Here is a 24,475-nt window from a genome sequence, read left to right as displayed (position 1 = left end):
TAAGCAAAATATCCTCTAGTAGTTAATCACCACCCAAAGGCCCACAGCCATATCTCTGACGAGGCGATGCAATGATGAGTTCAGAGGGTTATATTATACAATAGGAGGTGGTCCTTTATTTTCTACACACTTTGCTAGCAATACATGTGGCCTTCCCAATCCACCAGGTAGTAATAAAGGCTTTGTCATCTTTGCGTTTTGTCTGAGCTGCCTTGGAAGTTGATCATATTGGCCCCATGGGATATGGACCAGTGTCACCATATTGTACTAGTGATAATGAGATTATGCTCGTGAGCTACAAATGATGCCAGGGAAGAGGGTTCCTCTTTACACGACAGACATGTTGTTCCTCCTCCAGTGTTCGAGGTTGGCGAGAGTTCACGGCCACCACTTTATGTGCCTTTTGTTGATGTGAATGCTCCACAAGTTCAAGGGTTTATGATTGGGCAATTAGACGAGGATGCGTTTAGGACACAATTGGTTGCTGCTGTGAATGTGTTTCTGGTTGGTGCAGAATCCTAGGTTTATGGAATTTTTGCAAGCGCCACCAGTGTCACAGCAAAGAAGGCAACTTTCTCATGCAAGAGAGCCCATTGAGGTTCAAGCCCAGGTCCTTTATGCGTCCCAGCAGGGCAAAGAGCAGCACTCGCAGGTTGCGGAGTCAGTTGGGGCTCCAAGGCAAATTCCTTTGTTCCATGAATAGGTGGTGAGGATGCCAGTTCCACAGGCTTTACTAGTTGAGACAGCCACCTTTCAGAGTCCAAATGTTGGTTTAAATGGCAAGGGAACTAATGTCCAAGCTATGTGTCAGGTTTTTCCACCACCCACGGTACATCCTTGGGATTTCGGGGGTGGATTAGTGTTTCAGAGCATGGCTGGTATTGCGCCTAGAAACCAGCAGTACATGCCAATACAAAAGAAGTGAGTACTCGGCTAGTGTCCTTCAAGAAGTAGACTAGCGATAATCTTTACTGGTAGTAGAGTATCATTTGCGGAAGGTGCTGGTTGGTTAATGATGGCAGAAGAGCTGTTGTCACAACTTAGTGATGTGGCTGCTTAGTACACACACACACACACCCTCTTCCAAGGAATCTTGGCTTGCTTGCTGCAACGCTGACGTGGCAGTCACCGTATGGACAATAGCCCGGAAAATGCGGCGCGCATCGCGGCAAATGACGTGGCAGGCAGCGTATGGAAAATCTGCTTTTCTGGCTTCGCAATACTGGCTGAAAAATCCTACGCGGTGCTTTTTAAGATTTGTGTTATTTTCCACTAAGGAAGAGAGAGAGAGAGAGAGAGAGAGAGAGAGAGAGAGAGAGAGAGAGAGAGAGAGAGAGAGAGAGAGAGAGAGAGAGAGAGAGAGAGAGGTTTATTTTTAAAGTGCTTTTAAACTTTGAAGCTTTTGGGGCTCTGCTTTTAGCATCCCTTGTAAAACCTTTATAGGAGTCTTTGGGCTCTCACTTCTCAGAGCATGTGGCTGCAGAGTCTGAGAGTAAGTCTTTGGGCTCTCACTTCTCAGAGCATCTGGCTGCAGAGTCTGAGAGTGAGTCCCGACTACTTGCTTGTACTTTGAGTTGCAGATTAATATAAAAAGAAATACCGAAAGGGGCGCCAGTCTTTGGGGCCAACATCTCTAGGCACAGAAGTCCGCCGGGCCAGTGTCGAATCAATTGTGAACTGTGAACTGTTTTGAAGTGATTTCTTGTTGTGTCGTGGTAGAATCTTGACTTGAAATGTCCCAAGTTTGTTACAGTGGTATCAGAGCACGACCGATTTCTCTTCTACGGGAAATCCGATCCTTTTTACGCGGCACTTATGGCTTCAGATAGAGATGAGTTGTCTTCCTCTGCATCTGGAGATGCGGGAAGAGATCACAACGAAGATTCACGTGAGGAGTATGGCCCGCCTCGGCCTACTCAGGCGGACATCGAAGAGATGGAGCGTCGACGATTGATCGGCGATGCAACAAAGATGATACTTAATTTTGCGAAGGACCCGAAATTTGCAAAATATATGAGCCAGACTTCTTTCGATGACGTGCACACACAGTGGCGGCAGACCACTGAACCACCCCTCAAACCGACTCTCAAGAAACCTCCTACTCCCAGGATGTACACAGAGCAAGAATTAGAAGAGGTGGTTGATGCACAAATTACTTAGCTTTTTGACGCGCAGAACAAACCTAAAAAGTACGACAAAAAACAGAAGAAAGGTGTTGACTTCCCGGGTTATTTGGGTCCTCAGTCTACATTTGAATCCGCAAGAAAGCAGAAGAAGCGTGTTCGATTTGAAGGAGTATCCAGTTCTTCTTCTTCTTCTTTTGAGAGTTCTTCTACCTCCTCTGATTCGACCGAAGAAGACAAAAAAGGCAAAAAGCGAAGCAAAAAGCAAAGCTTCAGAAAGGGCAAGAAAAAGGCAAAGAAGCCTAAATCTTGCCCCGTGGTTGACAGTTCTATTGAAGACTCGTCTTCATGTAGATCGGACTCTGACGACAGTAGCTTTTACGCAAAGAAGAATTTTTTTTATAAAGCCAACTAGTATGACTTTCTGGAAGATATTTGACACAGTTTTTGGTTATAAAGATGCTTTGAAGGCTTTGTCTTTTATACAATGGTTTGACATTATAACCGGCCTGTACAACGTAGAGGGCGGTACTATTTCAATTACCTGTTAACTTTACACAGCACTGAGAAGGGAAGAGAACATAGTTGCATCCAACGACTAGAATGTCACTGCGCACACGAGACCAACACCCTGTAGGCCCGAAACACTGGCGCCCCTTTCGGTATTTCTTTATTCAAATTAAGGTAGATGATCCGACCACTTAGCACAAGCTTTCACAAAGCTGTCCAAACCTGGCGAGGGCTGAAAGCGCAGGTTTTCGACCTGATTTCGGCAGCATAACGGCGCAAAAACCCTTGTAGGTCAAAAGCACCTGTCTAGGACGGATTCCCTCGCTATTTGGAAGCTTTCTGGTGAGCTGTCACAGAAATTCAGCGGGCTGTAATTCCATGTTTTTCACTGCAAGGTGCCCAAAAGCCTGTACACGCATCCCAACGCTCTCACGAGGCTCCCCTGGTGTTCCCTTCCAGTTTAGGTGCGAAACCCTAAACCTGCAGAAAAACACAGCTGGCTGTAATTCCCTGTTTCGGATCGTGTTTAGCGGAGTGAACGCGCCTACGCGTGTCCCAAGGGCTCCCGCACACAATGGGACAGTTCCCTTGTGAATTGGATGAGTTTTCACACGAGAAAACTTTCCGAACTCGCAATCTTTCGCGATGGAACTGTGCGTATCTGTGGGGGATTAGCAAATAGCGATTCCAGTTCCTGTTCAGAGCGCTCTTGCCTAGGCAAAAGCGCATAAACCCCCAGTATTGTACATGTTCATCTGAGTAGCCCAACTAGTGGGGCATTACCATATGTGTCAAAGGGGAGAGAGAGATGCACGAGAGCAAATCATCGCGCTACATGAGACAGAGACAAAGGCAAGCTTTCCATTAAAGCTGTAGACTTGCACCCACTACTCACAAACACACACACACACTATAGGTCACTTATGTGTAAAAATCCAGCCCTCAGCCTCAAATAAGCGCCTGCTCTTGCTGAGGTGTCTTGGAGGCTGCTCTCCTCCTGCGAAGTGTCCAGTTTGCCCCTTTGAGTTAATTCCCTAGTTCCCACTGACTTATAAAGTTATAAGTGACTTTCGGAGTGGCCTAGACTTCGTTTGGCGCACACAAGCTTCCATACTCATCAGAATTCAGTGCTAACTGGCCCGACCAGTCCCAAACTGACCGACCCAGACTCTCGATGTGAGACACCTATTCGGCCGCAGCCGTTTCACACTGGCCATACAATGTCCACTTGCACCTTTTCAAGGGTTCCGAGGAAAACAAGTAAAAATAAAAATAAATAAAATTATCTAGTACTTATTTATGGAAGGCAACAAGAAAAATACACCTCCTGGTGACACACCCCACCTTTGAAATACTGCAAGCGACCTCGCTTGCATGCGAATAATACATGCGGTATCTCTTGATATCACACATAGTCTATGATGGGAATCCAAGATATAGATGCTTCCGGAAATGTAGCGTTGAACGATTAAACAATCCCAGCAACTTGGCTACGACACATATATTAAGCGTAGAACTCTTCTAGTGTACTCTCAAGCACAAACTTCTCTAGCTAAATTTTGTACGGAAAGAGTAGATACACTTGCTTAACTACTCTCTTGAGCATCATGAACCATGCTCTTGCCTTGCTCCAAAAAGGCTACTTCAAGTCATTGTGGGTTCCATCTGAAAGGCTTCAAGATACAATTGCAATAACGGAGGTGAATCAACCAATTCAGACTCTTCCATCCATTTGGCATCCAAGGATGGATAGTTCGTGAATTTCACCAATAGGGTCTTGCAACTTTTCCTCTAACCTTTCTTTCCTTATGTGCCAATATTTGTTCAGGAACAAGGATCTCATCCAATTCTTCCACTTCGGGTTGTTCCTCATCAAGCATATTCTCTGGCACATTACCAACAAAGGGTCTTAGAAGGCTGACATGAAAAGCATTATGTATTTTCCAGCATTCTGGTAGAAGGATCTCATCCAATTCTTCCACTTCGGGTTGTTCCTCATCAAGCATATTCTCTGGCACATTACCAACAAAGGGTCTTAGAAGGCTGACATGAAAAGCATTATGTATTTTCCAACCTATAAGCTACATCGCTGATATTTTTTGAAATCTGAAAAGGACCATAATATCGCATACTGAGCTTAGGAAACAAACGTTCCTTCCCTTTCCTTTTCCTTAACTTGGCCTTTTCAAAGCGCAAAAGCACTCAATCACCAAGTGAAAATACAAGTTCACGACAGTGACGATCAACAGCTTCCTTTTGCTTAACCGGAGTCTTCTCAAGAGCAATCTTTATCTTCCTGTATGTTTCATCCATATCTTGCACATACTTGTCTACCTCAAATATCTTGTCCTTAGTCTGCAAAATGGGTGGGACTTTCTTCCCTCCTTCCACTATCTCAAATGGTGCCTTACCTGTTGACGTATGCACAATGTTATTGTAAGCATATTCCACCAATGGAAGATGGTGTTTCCAATTTGCCTTGTGCTCTGACACATAACATTTGAGCAGGTCCAGGACAATAGAATTTGCCTCTTTGACTGTCCATCAGTTTGCGGATGAAACGAAGAAGAGAACTTTAGCATAGTGTCCATGTTCTCAAACAATGCCTTCTAGAAAAGACTTGTCATACGTGGATCCCTGTCACTGACAATTGACTGAGGCATCCCGTGATATTCAAAGATATTGCTCATGAATATCTTAACCATGTGTTCTGGCTTTATCTTCTTCCTCACAGGAATGAAATGGGCGTGCTTATTGAACCTACAAATGATAGTCCAAATCCCATCATTGCCTGTTTGCGTCCTTGGAAGATCAAAGATAAAGTCCATTTCTATGCTTTCCCATGGCCTATCTGGGATTGGCAATGGCTGCAACAATCCCGGTTGCTTTTGCCTAACAAATTTGACTTTTTGGCAAACTAAGCATGATGTTACAAATGTATCAACATCTTGATGCAAAGTTGGCCAATAGAAGAATGCCTCAACCCCTTAAATTGTCGCATCAATTGCACGTTGCCCAGTATAAGGTGGACGATGACTTTCCATCAAAATCTTTGGCCGGAACTGTTTAGTAACGCATAACTTTCCTTCATCATTAGAAAGTCATTCTTAAGCATATAGTGCTCATGATGTTGCCCATCAACAAGCTGGTCATAGATCCTTGCAAAATCTGAATCTTCAGCATATTGTGTCTTCATTTCGTTTAGTTCGCAATGGTACGGAATTGACACTACTGAAATTTGGGGCTTTCGTGACAACGCATCAGCCACCACCTTCTTTTTCCCTTGCACATGCACATTTTGAAACTGGAACAGTGACAAGATGTTTGCTCATCGGTGGTTGTCGCGCTCGCTGTTGCTGTAATCCTGTCGCTACGCCATCGCGCCCCCCCCCCCCCCGGTCCTCCCTGCCCCCCCTCGCTGCTCTGCTCGTCCACGCGCTACCCCACCCCTGCTGTAGCAGCTCGCGCTACTGTTGTTGCTGCAGCCTCGCTCGCCTTTTCCGCCCTTGCCGCTTCTGCCGACAGCTGCCGACCCCTTGTTGCAGACGCTCCCGCCATTGCGGCCCCCGCCTATTGCTACCAGCGCTCTCGCATTAGCCCCCCCCACCCGCTCTTTTTCCTCCAAGTTGCATCCTGCAAATCGGTACCTACAACATTCAGTCCGTTTTGGGGCAGTGCTTTGTGTGCCAAGTTGCAGATTCCGCCCGCCATCCTCTTCTTACGCCACAGCAGTAGACACAGATGGAGGCTCCAGCTTCGCCGTAGAGGGACTCGCCCGAAGGCCCGTCGCCCGACCCCGTTGAGCCCACCATTCGACTTGCTCTTTCGCCGACAGAGCAAGCAAGCCTTGCCACAGAGGTAGAGCGTTTGCAGGCGACTTCGGTCATTCTGCAAGATTCTCGGCACCCGACCTAGCAGAGGAGAGCTGCATGACCTTCTCCAGGCCCGCCTTCTCGCAGAGGTGGGCAAGATCTTGGATGTCTAGATTCTCGGACGGGGTTACTATCAGATCGAGTTTGAGACCTCCGAGATGGCGTCCAAGGTCATAGCTATGAGTCCACTGGCCATCCGAGCATCACGTGCCCACTTTCGACAGTGGCGACATGGTTTTGACCTGGTTGCGGATGTTCTAGTAGAGGAGGCAAACATCCCCATCTCAATCTGCTTTCCGGGTTTACGGAGGGAGTACCTACCACTTCTTTCCAGGATTGGCTCCGCCATTGGGACTGTCCTGGAGACACCTCGTACAGCAGCATCAGTAGCTGCCAAGGCGGCTGGCATCCCCTCAGTTCGAGTTTTGGTCAGAGATACCGACACGCTCCCGAAGGTTATCCTTCTGCCTCGGGTGAGTGGGGGTCGGTTTAGACAGAGTGTGGAGTACTCGGGTCTCCCGAACTAGTGCTTCATTTGTCGACAGATGGGCCACCTAGCGAAGGCCTGTCCACGGAGGAGGCTGCGACTTGCACCACAGCCTCAACCCCAGCCTGCCAGGGCTGGCCCACATCCACAGTCAGCGGCACAGCGTAGACATGTAGAGCCACCCTCCGAGGCTGGGCTTCCAGCGGAGGAGGGGTGGCAGCAAGCCCGTGGCCGACGACGCCAGGGGCCACAGCGTTAGCCTGGCACTCAGAGTGGCCCTCAGGTGCCTACTCAGTAGCAGTGGGTTCCCACGGGGAACCGCTTTGGTCCTCTTGAGCAGGAGGAGATCCCTGCGCCAGTCCCCACCTCCGCTTCACGCTCGACAATCGCTCCCCCCTTCTTCCTCATCCTCCCCCCCGCCTTCTGCTCCCGTCGCCTCTCCACCTCGCCCCTCTACCTCTGTCGCCCCATCCCGCCCCTCTTCTCCTCCGCTGTCCCCAGCTCCTCCCCCCCCTCCTGCTCCAGTTCCACAGTCGTCTTAGGAGATAGGTCCCTCTCCGGTGGCTAGGAGATCTCTTGGCAGCGCCTTTGCCACGAGTTGCCTAGTGAGAGAGGGTCAGCCCTTCTTGCGGGGCCCTTTGCAGATTCAGACATTTTCCCTTGCAGCTATCCCTCGTGGTCTGACGAGCATTGACCTTCAACGCCGCTGGGACTTCTTCGACTACAGGTTCACTCGTTTTCTTGGCGATTCCGCAGCAGACCATGAGGCAGCTTGCTTCAGGGTCCATGCTTTGTTCCTCGCCGCTAGGGGGACAGAGGCCTTGGACTCAACAGTTGGTTTCTCCTTCCCCCTCTCTGGTAGGGCCGAGACAGAGTGGTCCCTCGACTCAGTGTTGGGATGGTTGCCATACACAGGTCCTAGACTTCTCTCACCACATGGGAGAACTTGGAGTTACAAATTTGCTGCAGACTTTGTTACCATTGCCCAAGTTTGCGGTGACAGTCCCAGACTCAGCAGGATGTAGGCACATTGTGGTGTACTTCTTTGTTGATACGCAGTGTTTGCCTTGCTATGTATACATTCATGAGGACTCCTGGCCAGAGGAGGTTGCTTTACGCACGGCTCGCTCTGCTTGGGCTTGGGCTAGGCACTCACTGCAGTCACGCGTATCTAGAGGACGCTCGGATGCGGATTACTCCCCATCTAAGCCAGCCTCGAAGATAGCCCGTCTTGCTGCTGCAGCAACATCTATTCTCTCTCGCTCCCCATGAGGATTGTTTCATGGAACGTGTAGGGACTAGGTGGGCCCCAGTTTCAGTGACAGCGGGGCCGATTGCGTCAGGAGCTACAACGTTGCCTTGTGGGAGGAGAGATTGATGTCCTAATGCGCCTCAGACGAGAGAGGAGGAGCAGTGTCTCAGACGAGGCATTGCTTCACTACAGAGGATGCAGGAGCAGCATCGAGACAGTCCATGGTTGGAGGAGTAGTTACAGCAGGCTCGACAGGAGCTTGCTAGCGCAGAGGAGAGGCGTCATGAGTTTGCTTTCCACTGACAGGCATCTCAGTGGACTCAGGTGGGTGACAGAGTGACTGGTGTTTTTTTTGAGACAGTGGGACCTCGGCACTCGCATGCCAAGGTCAATCAGCTGAGGTGGCCCGATGGGTCAGTTGCTTGTGAGCCCGAGGATATGCGTGCAGTTGTTACTCACTTTTACCGTGAGTTACTGTCGGCTGAGCCCCAGTCAAAGCCTCAGGATGCATGCAAGGAGCAGGTTTGGGCACAGATGCCTTGTCTTGTGACAGAGGAGATGCGCCAGAGGCTAGAGATGCGACTCAGCTTGAGGAGCTGCACACGGCTCTTAGGGCCCTACCTCGTGGTAGCTGTCCAGGTGAGGATGGGTTGACTCCCAGCTTTTTCTTGGAGTACTGGGACCTGCTTGGCCCAGATCTTTGTAGTGCTTTTCAGTACATTTTGCACACTGGGGTGATGCCTGAGGGCCTGATCTACCTCATTCCCAAGGAGGGTGGCTCCTTGGATGAGATTCGACAGTGGCGCCCCATCACCATCCTCAACTCAGCCTACAAAATTCTTGCCAAGGCTCTGAATTTGAGGATTCAGCCACTCTTGGAGAGCCTTATACATGGGACTCAGACAGCTTTTGTCAAGGAACGCAGTATCCTTGACAACATCTTTACTTTCTGGGAGGCTTCTGCCCTTGCATGGCTCCGTGGTGAGGACCTTGTGATTCTTCTTCTCGATTTTGAGAAGGCATACGACAGAGTTGACTGGGACTTTCTAGAGGGCACTCTACTTAGGATGGGCTTCTCAGATGCTTGGATGAGAGGGGTGTCAATCTTGTACAGACAGTTTCAGAGTCAGGTGCTTTTAGCAGGAGGTAGAGGTGAGCGCTTGATGCTCACACGGTCGGTTAGACAGGGTTGTCCTCTTGCCCCGTTTCTCTTTCTGTTCTATGCGGAGGCGATGAGCAGATTTTTGGTGTCACAGGAGGTTGGTCTACGGGGCTTAGCACTCCCTATTTGGGGAGATGAGCTACTGGACGCTGAGTTCCGATGACTCAGCCTTGTACTTAGATGGCCAGGAGGCCAATCTGCACAGATGTGAGCAGGCTTTGGAGACCTTCTGTTGTGCATCGGACACACTTATCAACTGGAGAAAGACAGTGGCTTTCTCGGTTGGTAGTGCTCCTGTGCCAGATTGGATGCCAGGAGAGGGTTTCAAGTGGATTCCCCCAGGGACTGCAGTTCCGTACTTGGGTTGTCAGGTTGGTTTGGACTTGTCTCCCGAGCAGCAGATTGCTCCTCTTCTCTTCTGCATCATGAGAAAGCTGTTACATTGGAGCTCAGCACGACTTTCGTTCGCTGGTAGAGTAGTAGTTGCCAACCAGGTGTTGTTGGCGACGATGTGGTACATCACTTCCTGTTGGATCTTCTCGAGTTCTTGTATCAGCCAGGTAGAGAGACTGATCAGGAACTTCCTTTGGTCAGGACGGGACACTCAGATAGCCCGAGCCAAGGTGGCTTGGTCGGTCATCACGCTTCCTTGTTCTCAGGGAGGGATTGGGATCATTGATCCAGAACAACAGAGCAGAGCTCTTCTTGGGAAGTTCGTAGTCAGAGGACTTCTTCGAGGTGAGGAGCCCTGGAAGGAGTTCTTGCTGTAGCGGCTTCGTGCCAGGGTGCCTCAGTCAGGAGGCCCTTGGCAACCTTTGACCCGATGGATGTTTACAGAGTTGCGCCAAGTTGGTTTGAGCAGGAGACTGGAGGACCGCTTTGCTGTGAGTTTGCTTCGATCTTGGGAGCTCTTACGGCGTGGCCTGGAGCAGAGACAGCCGAAGTGCATGGAGGAGCGCCTACGGCAGCCCCTCGCCTGGAACCCCATGGTAAACACCCAGGGAGGCCACTTGGTTGGTAGTCGGCCTCATGTTTCCTGGGGTCCCATGGCAGCAGGTCCAGCACGTTCTCTAGGTGACTGGCTAGAGTTCACAGGTTTGTCAGAGGAGATGCAGGGTTTCTAGCTACTACAGGGCATGAGAGGGGTGCAGAGCATGTGTCAGGACATCTCAGAGTCAGTTCCAGCTGAGTGGCTCACGCCTCTCGAGCTAGTAGCAACCCGGTGGATGGGAGCCTTCACACGACTGGAGGTTCTCATTTCAGTCAGGGCCTGCTCAGAGACTGTCCTAGCCCTGTTCTTCGAGATTCAGGGTGGGGGACGATTACAGCGAGTTGCAGTAGAGGCCCCGGAGGTAGCAGAGTGCTGCTTCCAGAGGATCAGAGTTGTGGGCATCTGTGGGAGGACTTGCGTCATAGACCCTGACCCAATAGCTCTTGAGACTGGACACTGGAGGCTATGGGCTTGGGAGTGTTGTCCACTGGCACGATTATAGTGGGATCCTGGTGAGTGGCTATGGAGGGACCCCTTCTCTTCTGTAGACCACCCAGGAGTCCCCTTCTTTCAGTACACTGTTCGGCTTGGATGTCATATACTTGCAACACTGAGAGAGGCTCGCCCCGCTGCAGCACCGTCACTGGCACGAGAAGGGCCTCACAGTCGAGTTCTTGGCAGCATTTTGGCAGAGGCTGTGGGGTCATATCGTCCACGCAAAATCTGACCCCATCGCCGAATGCGGCTCTCACACAGATGGTGCTCCTGAAGCATAAGGAGATCAATCTCTCCTCCCACAAGGAAACGCTGAAGCTCCTGACACAATCGGCCCCGCTGTCGCTGAAACTGGGGCCCACCTAAACTCTGCACGTTCCATGAGACGATCCTCATGGGAGCGAGAGAGAACAGATGCTGCCGCAGCAGCAAGACGGGCTATCTTCGAGTCTGGCTTACATTGGGAGTAATCCGCATCCGAGCGTCCTCTAGATAGGTGTGATTGCAGTGAGTGCCTAGCCCAAGCCCAAGCAGAGCGAGCCGTGCGTAAAGCAAAGTCCTCTGTCCAGGAGTCCTCATGAATGTATGCATTGCAAGGCAAACACTGCGTATCAGCAAAGAAGTACACCACAATGTGCCTACATCCTCTAAGTCTGGGGTGTCACCGCAAACTTGGCCAATGGCCACAAGGTCTGCAGCAAATCTGTAACTCCAAGTTCTCCCATGTGGTGAGAGAACTCTAGGACTTGTGTATGCAACCATCCCAACACTGAGTCGAGGGACCACTCTCTCTCGGCCCTACCAGAGAGGGGGAAGGAGAAACCAACTGCTGAGTCCAAGGCCTCTGTCCCCCTAGCGGCGAGGAACAAAGCATGGACCCTGAAGCAGGCTGCCTCATGCTCTGTTGCGGAATCGCCGAGAAAATGAGTGAACCCGTAGTCGAAGAAGTCCCAACGGCGTCGGAGGTCAATCCTCGTCAGACCACGAGGGATAGCTGCAAGGGAAGATGTCTGAATCCGCAAAGGGGGTTGCAAGAAGGGCTGACCCTCTCTCGCTAGGCGACTCGTGGCAAAGGCGCTGCCAAGAAATCTCCTAGCCGGCGGAGAGGGACCTATCTCTTGAGTCGACTGTGGAACTGGAGCAGGAGGGGGGGGGGGGAGAAGGAGCTGGGGGGAGTGGAGGAGAAGAGGGGCGGGATGGGGCGACGGAGGTAGAGGGGCGAGGTGGAGAGGCGATGGGAGCAGAAGGCGAGGGGGGGGAGGATGAGGAAGAGGGGGGGAACTCGGGGGGGGGGGGGGGGGGGGGGGGGGGGGGGGGGGGGGGGAAGCGGAGGTGGGGGATGGCGCAAGGATCTCCTCCTGCTCAAGAGGACCAAAGCGGTTCCCCGTGGGAACCCACTACTGCTGAGTAGGCCTGTACAACGTAGAGGGCGGTACTATTTCAATCACGTGTTAACTTTACACTGAGCATTGAGAAGGGAAGAGAACACAGTTGCGTCCAGCGGCTAGAATGTCACTGCGCACACGAGACCAACACTCTGTAGGCCCCAAAGACTGGCGCCCCTTTTGGTATTTCTTTATTCAAATTAAGGTAGACGATCCGACCACTTCGCACAAGCTTTCACAAAGCTGTCCAAACCTGGCGAGGGCTGAAAACGCAGGTTTTTGACCTGATTTCGGCAGCATAACGACGCAAAAACCCCTATAGGTCAAAAGCACCTGTCTAGGACGGATTCCCTCGCTATCTGGAAGCTTTCTCGTGAGCTATCACAGAAATTTAGCGGGCTGTAATTCCCTGTTTTTCACTGCCGGGTGCCCAAAAGCCTATAAACGCATCCCAAGGCTCTCACGAGGCTCCCCCGGTGTTCCCTTGCAGTCTAGGTGCGAAACCCTAAACCTGCAGAAAAACACAGCAGGCTGTAATTCCCTGTTTCGGATCGTTTTTAGCGGAGCGAACATGCCTACGCTTGTCCCAAGGGCTCCCGCACGCAATGGGACAATTCCCTTGTGAATTGGACGAGTTTTCACGCGAGAAAACTCTATGAACCCGCAATCTTTCGTGATGGAACTGTGCGTACCTGTGGGGGATTAGCAATTAGCTAATCCGGTTCCTGTTCAGAAGGCTCTTGCGTTGGCAAACGCGCATAAACACCCAGAATTGTACATGTTCAACTGAGTAGCCCAACTAGTGGGGCATTACCATATGTGCCAAAGGGGAGAGAGAGATGCACGAGAGCAAATCATTGCGCTACATGAGACAGAGGAGAAGTTTCACCAGGAGGTGTATTTTTCCTGTTGCCTTTCGTAAATAACTACTAGATATTTTTATTTATTTTTATTTTTACTTGTTTTCCCCGGAACCCTTGAAAAGGTGCAAGTGGACATTGCATGGCCAGTATGAAACGGCTGCAGCCGAATAGGTTTCTCACAGCGGGAGTCTGGGTCGGTCACTCTGGGACTTCTCGGGCCAGTTAGCACTGAATTCTGATGAGTATGGAAGCCTGAGTGCGCCAAATGAAATCTCGGCCACTCGGAAAGTCACTTACAACTTTATAAGTCAGTGGGAACTAGACAGTTAACTCAAATTTGGCAAACTGGACACATGGCGGCTCTTGGTGTAGTTTTCCACGTCCATGAGCAAGAGGGGGCGCCCAATTTAAGAGAGGAGGCTGATTTGACTCATAAGTAACCTACAGTGTGTGAGAGTAGTGGGTGCAGGTCTACACCTTTAATGGAAAGCTTGCCTTCTCCTCTGTCTCATGTATCGCGATGATTTGCTCTCGTGCATCTCTCTCTCCCCTTTGGCACATATGGTAATGCCCCACTAGTTGGGCTACTTAGTTGAACATGTACAGTTCTGGGGGTTTATGCGCGTTTGCCAAGGCAAGAGCCTTCTGAACAGGAACCGGATTAGCTTATTGCTAATCCCCCACAGATACGCACAGTTCCATCACGAAAGATTGCGGGTTCGGAGAGTTTTCTCGCGTGAAAACTCGTCCAATTCACAGGGGAACTGTCCCATTGCGTGCGGGAGCCCTTGGGACACGCGTAGGCGTGTTCGCTCCGCTAAAAACGATCCGAAACAGCGAATTACAGCCTGCTGTGTTTTTCTGCAGGTTTAGGGTTTCACACCTAAATTGCAAGGGAACATCGGGGGAGCCTCGTGAGAGCCTTGGGATGCATGTACAGGCTTTTGGGCACTCGGCAGTGAAAAACAGGGAATTACAGCCTGCTGAATTTCTGTGATGGCTCACCAGAAAGCTTCCAGATAGCGAGGGAATCCGTCCTAGACAGGTGCTTTTGACGTACAGGGGTTTTTGCGCCATTATGCTGCCAATATCAGGTCGAAACCTACGTTTTCAGCCCTCGCCAGGTTTGGACAGCTTTGTGAAAGCTTGTGCGAAGTGGTTGGATCGTCTACCTTAATTTGAATAAAGAAATACCGAAAGGGGCGCCAGTCTTTGGGGCCTATAGGGTGTTGGTCTCGTGTGCGGAGTGACATTCTAGTCGTTGGACGCAATTGTGTTCTCTTCCCTTCTCAGTGCTCTGTGTAAAGTCAACAGGTAATTGAAATAGTACCGCCCTCTACGTTGTACAGGCCGGTTATATGGTTCCATCGACGGGATAGTCACTTTTTCTTCAAAAAGTGCAGCGTGGATTGTTGTGGGTGAAAGCAACACAGAGCTTGTCGATATGGCAAGGAAGAGAGACCAAGTACCTGAAGAGGGATCTTCCTCACATGGCACGGAGAAAATTCCTTCAACTCTTCAAGTTGTTTAGAACTCAACTGCGTTGCTGCATGGACATGTTTCAGCAGTTGGCTAACAACCCAAAGATGCAGGAGTTCTTACAGGCTCCGACACAGGGTTTTCAGTCTCCTACACAGGGCACGACTGCGCCGTTGCAAGAAAAGGAGATTTCCAATGCGCAGAGGACTCATGATGCTTGAGGGAAAGCCCATGTGGTTGAGCAACTAGCGGTGTCCAATGATCCAAAGCAACTTGCTTTAGCTAGACATGAACCGTCTGTGAATGGTCAAGGGAGTAATGAAGACGCTATGCGTCAGACACTTCCATTACCTAATACTTATCGTGGTTATTTTGGAGGTGGTTCAGTGTTTCAAGCTATGGCTGGACCTTCCACAGGTTATATCCCAGGGAATCTGTTCGGGACAATGCAAACAGGCATGAGTAACTCTATGTACGCGAACATGGGTGTCCAACCAGGTTTTCAGGGTGCCTATGGCCAGTTTCGAGTGCTTGGAACACAATTTGGTATGGCTGGTTTTTCGCAGCCATACGTACCAAATGCAGATACCACAGGTAAAACAGTTGATGCGGGTGCTGGAATGAACAATCATGGAGCACCCCTGTTACAGGCACCTGTTTATGATAATGTGGCTCCTTCGAGTCAGCTTAAGGATTACAAGGAAGGTGGGCAGGGAGTCAAGTTTGAAACTTTAAGAGGAACCGAGGATCAATTGAAGGCTTTGACCTTCATACAGCAGTTCGATGCAGCTTATGCTGGATGAAACTTCACAGAATCTTCAAAGATACGCAAGGTTGCCACTTTGTTGAAAGGGAATGCGCTTCAATGATGGACCGCATTGTTGAACCAGGGTCTAAGCCCCAACAACGTGGGTCCAATTCAAGCAGCTTTTTGCGCCTGCATGGTTGACGAACACTTTTGAAGTGGATGTGATGATAGAATGGCACGAGTTGAATACTAAACAATGTGCGAATCTGGAAGAGTACAATAAAAAGTTTTGGGCCGCGCTGTTGCCAGTCACCTCTTACAGGTTTGTGCCATTGTCAGAACAGATTGAGAAGTACTGTTGCGGATTGCCCAAGAAAATCAGGGACTACTGCACAAAGACTACTGTCATGAATATGTTTCAGTTGATAGAGAATGCAAGAGTGGCAAGCAATCTGTCGAAAGGAGATTTCGATGGATTTAATAGCCACAAGAAAGGGTCCTAGGGCAAACAGCCAAGGGCAATGTTGCAGCAAAGCCTTCTGAGCCTCCCACAAAGAAGCCCTCCACTGAAGAAGGTGATACGTCCAAGAAGCAGTCTAAGTCTTCTTCGGGACGAGGACAAGGGGAAAAAAGGCATTTTTCTGGCAAAACCTTTGAAGAAAGGAAAGCTCTTAGGGAGGCCAAGAAATGCTACATTTGTGAATAGGAAGGACATTTTGCAAATGAATGCCCACAGAAGAAGTCACAGGATAAGGATGACAAGTCAGACCATAAAGGGAAGAAGCCAAAGCCAAGTGCAGGACTTGTTCTAGATTTGGTTGGAGACCAGCCAAACACAGATGCCACGGAGCTGTGCAGAGCTTGGGGCAAAGTTAGAGACCAGATAGTGCTGGTTTTCTTTGATCCACGAGCCCGTGCAAATTTCATATCACCAGAATTGGCATCAAAGTTGGGCATTCGTGCAGAGGAGATGGGTATGACAGGGGAAGCAGGTTTGGCATGCCCAGGTCATTGAGAGCCCGTTACTCCCATTTTGGGAAAGCTTCGTCTGCACATTCAGAGCTATGTGGATGTGGAAGAATTTCATATTATGCCACTTGAGGGCTGTGATGTGTTACTGGGTATCCCATGGTGTTACAGGTTGCATGCTATGGTGGATACTTACAACAAAAAGATTACCCTTGTACATAGAGGAAAGACTCATGTCCTTGATGTAAAGCTTAAAGGCGAGTCTGTTCTAGTTGTTTCTGCTTTTGCTATTTCATCTGTAATAAAGAATAATCTTTCTGCGTACTTGATCTTTGCAACAGAAGTACCTCAAGTTGTATCTAATTTGTCTACCTTAGATAAAGATGGGTCAACTTTTTGAGTGGTTTCAATGATTGTTTTTCGGACTCTTTGCCAGGGGAGTTACCTCTTCAGAGACCTAAGGATCATACTATAGATCTTGTGCCAGGTTCTAGTCCACCGAATAGACCACCATACAGGGTTAGTGCAACCCAACAGAAAGAGATTATGAGTCTGGTCAACGAGCTTTTAGAGAAGGGCTTGATTCAGCCCAGTTCATCCCCGTTTTGTTCGCTTGTACTCTTAGTGCAGAAGAAGGATGGTTCATGGCGCATGTGCATTTACTATTGCGCCTTGAATAAGAATACTATCAAGAACAGGTTCCCCGTACCGAGGATAGATGACATTCTTGATCGGCTTGAGGGAGAGTCATTGTTTACAAGGGTAGACCTAAAGAGTGGTTACCATCAGATACGCATTAGGCCAGAAGATGTCCATAAGACTGCGTTCAGGACAACATTTGGTCTCTATGAGTTTCTTGTTATGCCATTTGGTCTCACAAATGCTCCGACCACGTTTAATAGAATGATGGACAGAATTTTTAGACCACATAGAAACTTTGTGGGTACCTTCTTTGATGACATGATTGTCTATTCGAAGTCTGAAGAGGAGCATAGGGATCACTTGACTGCAGTTTTCAATGAGTTACGTAAGAACAGGCTACTCATTAATGCGAAGAAGAGTGAATTCTTTTTGCAAGAAATTCACTTCCTTGGGCACATTGTTTCAAAGGATGGGGTACGCATGGATCCCGCTAAAGTGGAAGCAATTAGATCATGGCCAGACTTGAAGTCTGTAAATGACATTCGAAGCTTTCTAGGGTTATGTTCCTACTACAGGAGGTTCATCCGAAATTTTGTTGAGATTGCTTCTCCACTCCATGCACTACAAGGAAAAGGAGTTACTTTCAAGTGGACAGCCAAGGAAATTTTAGCGTTCAAACACTTGAAAGAGAAGCGGACTTCAGATCCGGTAATCATTTTGCCAGATCTTTCAAAACCTTTTGTGGTTAAGTGTGATGCGTGTGGCCATAGTCTTGGTGCAGTTCTAATGCAGAATGGCCGAGTAGTCGCATATGAGACAAGAATTCTTTTGAAGACTGAAAGGAACTTGCAAGTCTATGAGAAAGAATTGCTGGCAGTAATTCATGCTCTCACTAGTTGGAAACACTATCTGCTAGGGGCTGATTTTGTTGTCCAAACGGATCATCAAACCTTGCGATATTTTCTCACACAGACGAAGTTTTCTGAGAAGCACATGCGATGGGCAAACATCTTGTCAATGTTCCATTTTCAGATTGTGCATGTGCAAGGGAAAAAGAATATGGTGGCTGATGTGTTGTCACGAAAGCCCCAAATTTCAGCAGTGTCAATTCCGTACCATTGTGAACTAGACGAAATGAAGACACAATATGCTGAAGATTCAGATTTTGCAAGGATCTATGACCAGCTTGTTGATGGGCAACATCATGAGCACTATATGCTTAAGAATGACTTTCTCATGATGCATGGAAAGTTATGCGTTACTTAACAATTACGGCCGAAGATTTTGATGGAAAGTCACGCTCCACCTTATGCTGGGCATCGTGGAATTGATGCGACAGTGAAAGGGGTTGAGGCATTCTTCTATTGGCCAAATTTATGTCAAGATGTTGACACATTTGTAAGATCATGCTTAGTATGCGAAAAAGTCAAATTTGACAGACAAAAGCAACCGGGATTGTTGCAGCCATTGCCGATCCTAGATAGGCCATGGGAAAGCATAGAAATGGACTTTATCTTTGATCTTCCAAGGACGCAAACAGGCAATGATGGGATTTGGACTATTATTTGTAGGTTCAGTAAGCAGGCCCATTTCATTCCTGTGAGGAAGAAGATAAAGCCAGAACACATGGTCAAGATATTCATGAGCAATATCTTTAAATACCACGGGATGCCTCAGTCAATTGTCAGTGACAGGGATCCACGTATGACGAGTCTTTTCTGGAAGGCATTGTTTGAGAACATGGGCACTACGCTAAAGTTCTCTTCTTCGTTTCATCCTCAAACTGATGGATAGTCAGAAGAGGCAAATTCTATTGTTTTGGACCTGCTCAAATGTTATGTGTCAGAGCACAAGGCAACTTGGGAACACTATCTTCCATTGGTTGAATATGCTTACAATAACACTGTGCATACGTCAACAGCTAAGGCACCATTTGAGATAGTGGAAGGAGGGAAGAAAGTCCCGCCCATTTTGCAGACTAAGGACAAGATCTTTGAGGCAGACAAGTATGTGCAAGATATGGATGAAACATACAGGAAGATAAAGATTGCTCTTGAGAAGACTCAGGCTAAGCAAAAGAAAGCTGCTGATCGTCACCGTCGTGAACTTGTATTTTCACTTGGTTATTGGGCGCTTTTGCGCTTTGAAAAGGCCAGGTTAAGGAAAAGGAAAGGCAAGGAATGCTTGTTTCCTAAGCTTAGTATGCAATATTATGGTCCTTTTCAGATTTTAGAAAAGATCAGCGATGTAGCTTACAGGTTGAAGTTACCCGAAGGCTTTTCATGTCAGCCTTCTAAGACCCTTTGTTGGTGATTTGCCAGAGAATATGCTTGATGAGGAACAACCCGAAGTGGAAGAATTGGATGAAATCCCATAGTTACCCGGAACGGGAAATTGGAACGGGGAACGGGGAACGGCAACATGCATGAAATGCCATTCCTTGTTTCGGATACTCACGTTTGAAACACGGAACGGGGTTTCGGAACGGGAAATTGGGATGGGAACGGGGAACGGGGACCTGAAAATGGCCATTCCCTGTTACTATGTGAAATCCTTGTTCCTGAACAAGTATTGGCACATAAAGAAAGAAAGGTTAGAGTAAAGGTTGCGAGACGCTATTTGGTGAAGTTCAAGAACTATCCATCATTGGATGCCAAATGGATGGAAGAGTCTGAATTGCTTGATTCACCTCAGCTATTGCAATTGTATCTTGAAGCCTTTCAGATGGAACCCACAATGACTTGATGTAGCCTTTTTGGAGCAAGGCAAGAGCATGGTTCATGATGCTCAAGAGAGTAGTTAAGCAATTGTATCTACTCTTTCCATACAGAATTTAGCTAGAGAAGTTTGTGCTTCAGAGTACACTAGAAGGCTTCTATGCTTCATATATGTGTCGTAGCCAGGTTGGTGGGATTGTTTAATCGTCCAACGCTACATTTCCGGAAGCATGTATATCTTGGATTCTCATCATAGAATATATGTGATATCAGGAGATACTGCATGTATTATTGGCATGCAAGCGAGGTCGCTTGTAGTATTTCAAGGGTGGGGTGTGTCACCAGGAGGTGTATTTTTCCTGTTGCCTTCCGTAAATAAGTACTAGATATTTTTATTTGTTTTTAGTCCCTTTCAAGTACCTCATAATGGACTTCACTGCATCCCAATGCAACTTGCCTGGATTAGCCATAAACCGGCTCACAACTCCCACTGCATGGGCTATGTCAGGCCTAGTAGCAACCATAGCATACATAAGTGAACCACAAGCTGAAGCATAGGGCACACTTTGCATGTCATTGGCTTCTTCCTTTGACTTGGGACAATCATCCTTGGAGATTTTAACATATGGCTTTAGTGGCACACCAAGAGGCTTTGCTTCAGCCATGTTAAAATACAATAGGCGCTTGTCTCTTTGCCGTGTAACACGCACTCCAAGTATATGTTCAGCTACCCCAAGGTCTTTCATTGAAAACGCAGATTTCAGCTGGCATTTAAGAGCATCTACAGTGCTTCTTTTCTTTGCAGCTATCAACATATCGTCTACATAGAGCACAAGAATGATCGGGCTGCCATCCTCATCACGTTTTGTATACAAACAATGGTCTGCATGGCTTCTTTTGTAACCATGTTTAAGCATGAATCAATCAAACTTCTTGTACCACTGTCTACATGATTGTTTCAGCCCATACAAGCTTCTATTGAGCATTCATACCAAATGTTCCTTGCCAGGGATGACAAAACCCTCGGGTTGTTTCATGTAAAGCTCTTTTTCCACACCATGCAAGACAGCGGTATGTACATCCATTTGGTCCATTTCCAAATCAAGAGCAACCACAATGGCAAACAATACACGCAAAGTGGTCATCTTCACAACGGGAGAGAACACTTCTTGAAAGTCTATGCCCTTGCTTTGAACATATCCCTTTGCCACAAGCCTTGCCTTTTACTTGGGTTTTGCATCAACAATTTTGATTCTATACACCCATTTGTTAGGAATAGCCTTCCTTCCTTTGGGCAATTCAACCAAATCCCAAGTATGATTAGCATGCAAAGCTTTAATCTCTTCTTGCATAGCAAGCTCCCACTTGTCACTGTGCTCACATGTCTTTGCCTCTTTATACGTAAGAGGCTCTCCCTCATCTGTGAACATAATGTAATGCAAAGAGGGGTCATATTGACTCACAGGCCGTCTTTGACGAGTAGACCGTCTCACCCAATTATCCACATTATCCGGCAATGGGTTTACATCAGGTGGCACTACAAAATCATCAACAATGGGCTGCTGTACATCATTTTCAGCACCATTTTCAGCATTGTTTCTTGGCTGCAAATGCCCTTCAAGAGCCTCAATTTGTTGTCCAACATCATCTGGCTCAAACACCACTGGATCATCTATGTTTTCAGCCATTTGTGGTGCATCCTGAGGGTGAAAAATAGGCCTAATAGGTGGCTGGTCATGCTTAAATTTCACCCTTTTATGGTCATACTTTGAGGCACAATTGTTTTGAAGTAGCTTTGCCTCATTAAAAACAACATCCCGGCTGCGTACAACCCTTTTGAGTTGAGGTAACCAAATCCTGTAACCCATTTCGCCTTGTTCACCATATCCCATGAAGAGGCCTTTAATGGACTTCGCATCTAGTTTACTCCTCAACTCAGGTCTAACATGCACAAAAGTTTCGCAACCAAAAATGCGTAAGTGATCATATGAAGCAGGCTTGCCAGACCAAACCTCTTCAGGCATGTCACCTTTCAAAGACATGTGAGGGGATCGATTGCATATATGCACTGTAGTTTTCAAAGCTTCTTCCCAAAATCCATGAGAGAGATTAGCTGTGGACAGTATGCATCTCACCCTCTCACAAAGTGTCCTATTGAATCTTTCAGCCACACCATTAGAAGAGGGCCTGTATGGTACAGTAAGCTCTCTCTTAATGTCCAAATTTTCACAAAACTTGTTAAATTCAGCACTTGTGTAACCCCCCCCTCCCCCCCCCCCCCCCCCCCCCCCCCCCCCCCCCCCCATTGTCTGTGCGCAAGCATTTTAGCTTTCTACCTGTTTGGGTGGTCACAAATGCATGAAATCTCTTAAACGCAGCAAAGGCTTCATCCTTAGACTTAAGCAAATAAACCCAAATTTTCCTAGAATGATCATCAACAAAGGAGACAAAATAACATGCACCACCCATAGACTTAGTAGGCATGCTACATACATCGGAATGTACAAGATCAAGCACACATGATTTACGAGAGACACCCGAGTAATAAGAACGCTTTACTTGCTTGCCATATTGACATTCATTACAAAAGTCGAGCTTTGTGCCTTCAGCATCAAGCTTGTTCAAAGTACAAAGCTTAGAAAGGCCCTTTTGGCTCATATCGCCAAGCCTCTTGTGCCACAACTCCATGTGAGAGTTAATTTCAGCCAATGCAATAAACTTGCCCAACACGGCCTTTCCATGCATGCAGTAAAGTGTCCCTTTCTTTGTGCCCTTTACAATCAGCCTTGAGCCTTTAGTCATTTTCCATGACCCTCCTCAAACAAGATGCTGTAATCATGTATATCCATCTGACCAACAGAAAGCAGACTCTTCTTGATTCCCGGCACATATCGAACATCATGCAAGACAAGCTCATTTGTGCCATCTATGGAGAGATGCACAGTGCCAATACCCTCAATGGAACATGCATGATTGTTTCCAAGGTATACATCGCCACGCTTGCCCGCATCAAAAGTAGAGAAACACTCCTTGATAGGAGTGACATAAAATGAAGCATCGGAATCAACAATCCAAGTCTGGGACAATGCATCATTGGCAGTCAACAAAGCATCAATAAGATCACTCTTGGTGATCTGCATGTCCTATGAATGAACATTTAGAGAGGCATCAAAGTCATAAGCATCATCATCTGACATAGTGGCACACAAGATGTCCTCTACATCTGACAGCTCCTCAATCACTACACTAGAAGCCACATTGGCCTTCTCTTTGTCCTTTGAGCTATCCTGTGCATCTGCCTTGACTTCCTTCTTCTCTTTCTTGTTGTCTCCACCATTCTTTTTCCTTTCTAACTCAGCTTTATAGTACCTGCAATCGGGTTTCTTGTGACCTTTCCTGCCACATTGATAGCAAGTCACATCACCCTTGCCTTTGCTTGCATTTCCCCTTTCTTTACTCTTACTCTTACTCCTTTGTGCATAAGCATTCTTCTTTTCTGTCCTACCTCTAACCATGTTGGTAGAGCTGCCTTCCTCTCCACTTGCTTTCCTCCTGATTTCTTCATTCAAGATAGAACCCCTAACACCATCAAAGGTCAAATTGGGGTTATTGGACAACGAAACCACCAAAGTTTCCCATGACTCAGGTAAGGTCATAAGCAAGAAGATAGCTTTCAGCTTATCATCAAAAGGGGGCAAGCCAGAATCCTTTAACTGCGACAAAGTACCTGCGAATAATGAAAAGTGCTCTGCCGCGCTCTTGGACTCATGTAGTTGCATGCCAACAAGTTTTCGCATCAAGTGTACTTGGTTGACAGGCGTTGTATTTTCATACATTCCCTTCAACTTCTCCCACACATCAAAAGCAATCGTGAGACCTTTCACATCAATGACGGTCTCGTCGGTCATGGCCATTTTAATGTATGTAACGGCCTTCCTGTTCATGCTAACCCATGTTTCATCCGTCATATTCTGTGGCTTCACTTGTTCAAGTGCCCCTTCGCAATCCTTAAGAAATAGGATTCCTTGAATCCTGTCTTTCCAAAGATCAAAACCTGTACCATCGAACCTCCTAATCTCGAAGAGGTTCTTCACATCCGAAGAAGATGAGGCCATAGTTGCACGAAATAAGAGGTACAATACGCTGAATTTTTGGGTAAAATGCGCAAAAATCGGAGTATAGCCTCACAGAGCTGTGCACTACAGCTCCAAATGGTCACTTGAGCAATTTGGGGCAAAATAGGTCGATTTTGGTACAAAATTCAATTTCTGAAATTTATGCGTAGGAAATTTCAGTGAGCGAATTTGTGCTCGAAAACAACAAATTTAGTTGTTTTTAGCCTCAGAAGACATACATAAGGCTAATACACAGCCTTTAGAAGCATGTAAGCGCAAAAGCCCCAATTTGTAGCATCAAAATTGCATGAAATTGAGCCACAAATGGTCATACATCGACAAAATTTGTCAAATGTACGTAGATTGCATCAATTTGTACTTTCCCCAATGTAATCGCACCATAAAAACACTTGCAAAAACCTGCACAAATCTGAAATTTGCTTAAAACACGTGTTTTAGGGCTTGTTTTTCGGCAATTTCAGTGGTAGCGGGGATTTAGCAAAAGTATTCCCACACCTTAATACATCATTTGCAAAACCTGTATTTTTCTGTTATAACCTGTAATTTCCTGTTTTTGACCTAATTTCAGCTCGTTTTGGGTCAATTTGGGTTGCCGGGAGCTCTCTAGTGTCCGAGGACTAGTCCTTTGGTGACGAAATTGCAAA

At 47.5% G+C, this 24,475-nt stretch overlaps 1 protein-coding gene across 2 annotated transcripts in view; it reads left to right on the top strand.

Moving 5' to 3' along the window:
- Positions 1 to 24,475, top strand: part of LOC147431451 (WD repeat and SOF domain-containing protein 1) — a 127,341-nt gene that overhangs the window by 73,747 nt on the left and 29,119 nt on the right. The gene's annotated exons all lie outside the window — the stretch shown is intronic.

This window comes from Adiantum capillus-veneris, chromosome 21 (assembly GCF_014529385.1).
Source record: "Adiantum capillus-veneris isolate H3 chromosome 21, ASM1452938v2, whole genome shotgun sequence".
NCBI classification, from domain to species: domain Eukaryota; kingdom Viridiplantae; phylum Streptophyta; class Polypodiopsida; order Polypodiales; family Pteridaceae; genus Adiantum; species Adiantum capillus-veneris.
Note: the sequence above shows the minus strand (reverse complement) of the source record. Positions and strands in the feature narration are given on the sequence as shown.